The following is a 7,019-nucleotide window of genomic DNA, read 5'->3' as shown; positions in this document are numbered from 1 at the left end:
TACTGACAGCCATCAGAAAGACCAAAATAGCAAGTAGATAGCCATGTGTCCAACAGATCATCTAAGGGAGAGCACTAGTATTCAGCAGGGAAGTGACAGCGACCCTCTGAGGGCATGTAAACTTGAGATTGCAGCATAGAGAGGGAAGCGAAGCAGCAGCCAGGCAGGATCAGCCCAGAGCCAGGATGGATTCCCCATTGTGAGGCAAAGGTCTATGAGAGATCCCAGCACAGTCCACATTCCCCCACAGATGCTGCAGTCCTAGCTACCTGAGAAGCCCTCAACCCTCACAAGCCCTGAGCCTAGAACAGCTGGCTGGCTGGAGTCCACATGACAACACTGTCCCAGTAAGGGAATTCATGCTGGGTCTCACCCTCAGGACCCAAGTTGTTGCAGCATAGCACCATTTTGAGAGTGGAGCCAACAGCAGACTACATCCTATGCTGGTGCCCAAGTACACCACCTGGGGCCTCAAGGACTGGCCCACCTGGTGCTGCCCTGCCACCACTGCTGTCATCTGCATGCTTTGCCCGGGGTCCTAAATAACACCCTGAGAAATGGATCATGCAGCCCCAGTGCCTGTGCACCTCACCCAGAGCTCTGAGGACAAACCCACCTGGGCCCCACCACCACCACCACTACTGGTGCTCATGTACCTCACATGGGGGCCCAAGAACTTGCTCACCCAGGGCCCCTGCCACCACTGCTGACACCCATGCTAGCTACCTGGGGGCCTGAGGACTGATTTATTTTGGGCTCACCACCACGACAGCTGGTGCATTCCCAGACCACCCAGGGGCCTAAGGACCAGCTTGACAAGCACCCCAGTCCCCATCAAAGTCTCACCATAGCCTCCACCAAAAACTGCCTAAGTCACAAAGAAACTCACAGACACAACTGACATTAATTACATCCAAAGAAATCATACGTAGACTACACTATGGCACCCACTCAGAGCCAAAGCCAAGGTACCCTATCCAACTGACACTGTAGATACATCAAGACTTTTTGATAAAAGTCTTTCCTCATGAAAGCTATTCCATAAAATTGGAAGAAGAAACTGTTACACTAGATGAACAGATATCAGTGTAAGGACACAAGAAACATGAAAAAGCAAGTAAATATGCCTCAAAAGGAACACAATTCTCTAGTAATAGATGCCAAAAGAAAAAATCTATGAAATGCCTGAAAAGGAATTCAAAGTAATGATTTTATCAAAACTTAGGGAGATACAAGAGAACACAGGTAGACAGTACAAAGAAAACAATTCATGATCTGAATGAGAATTTTAACAAAGATATAAATATTAATAAAAATAGAATCAGACAGAAATCCTGTAATGAAAGAATTCAATGAAAAAAATAAAAATATAACCAAGAGCTTCAACAATAGATTAAGCAGAAAAAAAGAATTTCTAAACTTGAAGAAAGTTCTTTTGAACTACAGTTAAACCAAAAAAATAAAGTAAAATAAAGGAATGAAACCAATATGATATATGGGATACAATCAAGCAAATAAATGTTCAAATTTTAGGTGTTCTAAGAGAAAAAATGGAAAAAGGCATAAAAAACCTACTTAATAAAAAAATAGCTAAAAACTTGCCAAGTCTTTGTGAGAAATGTGAACACCCAGTAACCGGAAGCTCAAGATTCCCCCAAATAGATTGAACTCAAATAGTTTCTCTCCAAGATATAATCAAGCTATCAGATGACAGAGAATTATAAAAACAGCAAGGAAAAAAATCAAGTGACTTATGAGAGTCCCATCAAACTAAAAGCATATTTCTCAATAAAAACCTTACAGTACAGGAGAGAATGGGATGATATCTTCAAAGTGATGAAAGGAAAAAAAATGCCAGCCAAGAATACTATAAAGACTATACCCAGCAAATTTATCCTTCAGAAATTAAGGAAAAATAAAGCCTTTATCAGACAAGCAAAAACTGAGGAAATTTATCACCACTAGACCAGAACTGCAAGAAATGCTTAAGGAAGTCCTACATCTAAAAACAAAAAGACATTATCTACCATCATGAAAACACATGAAAGTATAAAACTCACCGGTAGTGAGCAGAGACATAAATGAGAAAGAGAAGGACAGCCTTATTACTACATAAAATGATCACATCTCAAATATAAACAATAAGAGAGAAAGAAAGGAACAAAGGATGTGCAAGACAATCAGAAGCCATTTAACAAAATGACAGGAGTAAGCCCTCACCTATCAATAATAACCGTGAAAATGAACAGTTTCCATTCACCAATTAAGATATACACTGAATGAATAAATCAAAAAAGACCGAACTATGTGCTGCTTATAAGAAACTTGCTTCACCTGAAAAGACAAAGTGAAGGGATAGAAAAGGATATTCCATGCAAATGAAAATCAAAAGCATGCAGGAATAGCTGTGCTTAGATAAAATTAACTTTAGGTCAAAACAGCATAAAAAGAGATAAAAATGTCATTATATAATGACAAATGGATCAATTCAGCAGGAGAATATAAAAAATAGAAATACATAAGCACCCAGAATGGAAGACCCAAATATAGAAAGTATTATTATAGCTAAAGAGAGATAAACACCAATAGAGTAATAGTTGTGAATTTTAATACCCCACTTTTAGCATTGAACAGATCATCTAGACAGAAAATCAAGAGAAATGCCAGACTTAAGCTGCACTATAAGCTCAACATACCTAACAGATATTTACAGAGCATTTCATCCAACACCTACAAAATTCAAATTCTGCTTATCAGCACATGAAACATTCTCCAGGACAGACATGTGGGGCCTCAAACAAATCTCAATAAATATTTTAAAATTAAAATACTAAATATTTTGTCAGACCTCAATGGCATAAAACTAGAAATCAATAACAAGAGGGACTCTGGAAACTGTACAAGTACATGGAAATTTAAAAACATGCTCCAGAATGACTACTAGGTAAATGAAGAAATTAGAAAGAAGTCAAAAATGTCTTGAAACAAATGAAAATGAATACACAACCTACCAAAACCTATGGGATACAGTAAGAACAGTACTAAGGGAATTTTATAGCAATTAATGTATATATTAAAAAGTAGAAAGATTTTAAATAACCTAATGATGCACCTCAAGGAACTAGAAAAGGAAAAATAAACCAAACCCAAAATTAGAATAAAAGAAATAATAAAGATCAGACTATAACTAAACAGACTAGAAACTAATAATACAAAAGATCAACAAAATAAAGTTATTTTTTAAAAAGATAAATTGACAAACCATTAACTAGACTAAGAAAAATAGAAGCCTCAAATAAAATAGAAATGAAAAATGAGACACTACAATTGATACCAAAGAAATACAAAAGATCCTTAGAGACTATTATGAACATCTATATGCCAACAAATTAGAAAAGCTAAAGGAAGGTGATGACTTCCTGAACACATACAACCTATAATACCAAGATTATACCAGGAAAAATAGAAAACCTAAACAGATTGATAATGAGTAACAAGATAGAATCAGTAAGAAAAATTCTCCCAGAACAGAAAAGCCCAGGACCAGCTGGCTTTACTGCTGAATTCTACAAAACTTTTTTTTAAATGAAAAAACTGATACCAATTCTTCTCAAACTATTCCAAAAAATTGAAGAGGGAATTCTTTCTAACTCACTCTATAAGGCCAGTATTACCATGACACTGAAACCAGACAAGGTCACACACAAAAAGAAAGAAAACTACAGGCCAATATCCTTGATGAACTTAAACGCAAAGAACCTCAAATAATATTAGCAAACCAAATCCAACAACACATCAAAAAGATAACACACCATGATCAAATAGTATTATCTCAGGAATGCAAGGATGGTTCAACATAAGCAAATCAATAAATGAGATAAAATACATCAACAAAATGAAGGACAAAAAGGATCATCTCAATAGATGTGGAAAAAAAATTTAATAAAATTCAACATCCTTTCAGGATGAAAACTCTAAACAGGCATAGAAGGAACATATCTCCATACGATAAAGGCCATATGTGACAAATCCACAGCTAACATATTTATTGGGGAAAAGGTAAAAGCCTTTCCTCTAATAACTGGAACAAGACAAGGATGGCTCACTTCTACCACTCTTCTCCAACATAGTATTGGAAGTCCTAATCAGAGGAATTAGGCAAGAGAAGGAAATAAAGGGCATCCAAATTGGAAAAGAGGAAATTAAATTGTCCCCTTTTGCAGATGACATTATTTTATATATAGAAATACCTAGATGCTAATAAAACACTTTTAGAACTGCTAAAGGAATTCAATTGTTGCAGCATACAAAATAAACATACAAAAATCAGCATTTCTATACACAAATAAAAAACTAGGTGAAAAAAATCACAAAAGCAATCTGATTTACAATTGCTACAAAAAAACAATTAATAAAATACCAAGAAATAAATTTAACCAAGGAGGTGAAAGACCTCTACAAGTAAAACTACAAAACACTCATGAAAGAAATTGAAAAGGACACAAAGAAATGGAAAGACATCCCTCGTTCATGGATTGGAAGAACTAGTATAGTTAAAAAGACTATATTACCTAAGGCAGTTGACAGATCCAATATAACCCCTATCAAAATACCAATGACATTCTTCACAAAGATAGGAAAAAAAATCTAAAATTTATATGGAAAGGAAACATAAAAGATCCTAAACAGTCAAAGCAATGCTGAACAAAAAAGAACAAAGTTCGGAGCATCACAATACATGATTCCAAAATATACTGCAATGCTATAGTAACCAAAACATCATGGTATTAGTATAAAAACAGACACATAGACCAATGGAACAGAATAGAGAATCCAGAAATAAATTCATGTATTTACAGCCAATTGATTTTTGACAAAGGCACCAGGAACATACATTGGGGAAACAATACCCTCCTCAATAAATAGTTCTGGGAAAACTGGATGTCCTTATGCAGAAGAATGAAACTAGGCCCGCATCTCTTACCATATACAAAAATCTACTCAAAGTGGTTTAAAAATTTAAACATAAGACCCAACACTGTAAAACTACTAGAAGAAAACATAGGGAAAATGCTTCAGGATATTGGTTTAGGCAAAGATTTCATAGGTAAGGCTTCAAAAGCACAAGCAACAAAAATAAAAAATAGACAAATGGGACTATATAAAACTAAAATCCTTTTGTGCAGCAAGAAAAATAGTCAACAGAATAAGGAAACAACCTGTAGAACAGGAGAAAATATTTGCACACTCTCCAACAATGGACCCATATCCAAAATATACAAGAAATTCAATCAACTCAACAGCAAACAAAATTCAGTTTTAAAATGGGCAAAGGATCTGAATAGACATTTCTCCAAAAAAGACATACAAATGGCCAACAGATATATGAAACATATGTAAATGTTCACCATCACTAATCATCAGGGAAATGCAAATCAAAACCACAGTGGAATACCATCTCACCCCAGTTAGAATGGATATTATAAAAAAAAGAGAGACAAAAAAATAACAAATGCTGACAAGAATGCAGAGGAAAGGGAACTCTAATACACTATTAGTGGTAATGTAAATTAGTATAGCTATTATAGTAAACAGCATAGATGTTTCTCAAAAAAACTGAAAAAAGTACCATGCAATCCAGCAATTCCACTACTGGGTATTTATCGAAAGAAAAGGAAATCAGTATATCTAAGAGACATCTCTACTCCCATGTTTATTGCAGTTCCATCCACAATACCTGAGGTACGGAATCAACCAACATGTCCACATCAGCCGGTGAGCGGATAAAGAAATGGTGGTGTATATACACAATGGAATACCGTTCAGCTATGAAAACAAATGAAATCATCTTTCACAGCAACATGTATGAGCCTGGAGGATTTTATAAGTGAATTAAGTTGAGCATAGAAAGGTAAGTGCCACATGTTCTCACTCATATGCTGTAAATTTGTTTTAAATGAGCTCATGTAAGTAGAGAGTAGAATTTTGGTCATGAGAGACTGGGAATGGTGGAGGGAGGGGAGGATACAGAGAGGTTTGTTAATGAATACAAAGTCATAGCTAGATGACAGGAATAAGTTCTAATGTTCTATATAGCACTGTGGGGTGAATATGGTTAACAATTTAGTGTATGGTTTCAAAAAGCTAGAAGGGGATTTTTGAATATTCACAACACAAAGACATGAAAAATGTTCAAGGCAATGAATATGCTAATTACCCTGAGTTGATCATTGCACATAATATATATATATGTATTGAAATATCACTCTGTACTATAAATATGTACAATTGTAATGTGTGAACTAAAAATAAAAGGAAAATACTATAAATCTTACTGTGCACAACATGAGAGCAGAAATTTTTTCCCTCTTGCTATTCCAGATGTTTAGCATGGGTTCATGCATAGTATTAGCACAATAATGATTGATATAGGTATTAAATAATTAACACAATATCTCTAGACAAAATCAAGTTAAAAATGTACAGCGTGATATAAAGAAATCATGGTAAAAGAGATGGGTTTTACTGCCAACTCTGCAACTAATTAGCTATGTGGCCATTACATTTCTGATTCTGTTTCTGTAGAACGTAGGAGCTGAGTTACATGACTTCTAATGTCCTGTCATAACCTGTAAGGTTTCTTTACTATGTTGTGTTCATAAGTTCATCATACGACAGTTTTTATAACTAGGAAGGCTTTTTCCTACAGAGTCAATGTTCTTAAATGAAGCGAAATCTCTCAACTATTCCAAGAAAACCTGGTTTACTCTGAATTTAATGTATTAAAACAAATCAAAACATGAATGTGTGTATACATGAAAAACAAAGCAATGCAACTCTGAAATTGAATAAAATTGAAAAATTATAGAATTGGACATAGCTTATCCAATCTTACAGTTTATCTTCAAAGTGGCTCCTGGAGGCAAAGTAATTTTAATTAGTGGAGAATGAGCTGGTAGATGGAAACTATTTTAGGAATTCTGAAAATGTTCTGAGCATTTTCAAGGCCTTTCATATCC

Source organism: Microcebus murinus, chromosome 9 (assembly GCF_040939455.1).
Source record: "Microcebus murinus isolate Inina chromosome 9, M.murinus_Inina_mat1.0, whole genome shotgun sequence".
In the NCBI taxonomy this organism is placed as follows: domain Eukaryota; kingdom Metazoa; phylum Chordata; class Mammalia; order Primates; family Cheirogaleidae; genus Microcebus; species Microcebus murinus.
This window is presented reverse-complemented; position numbering follows the sequence as displayed.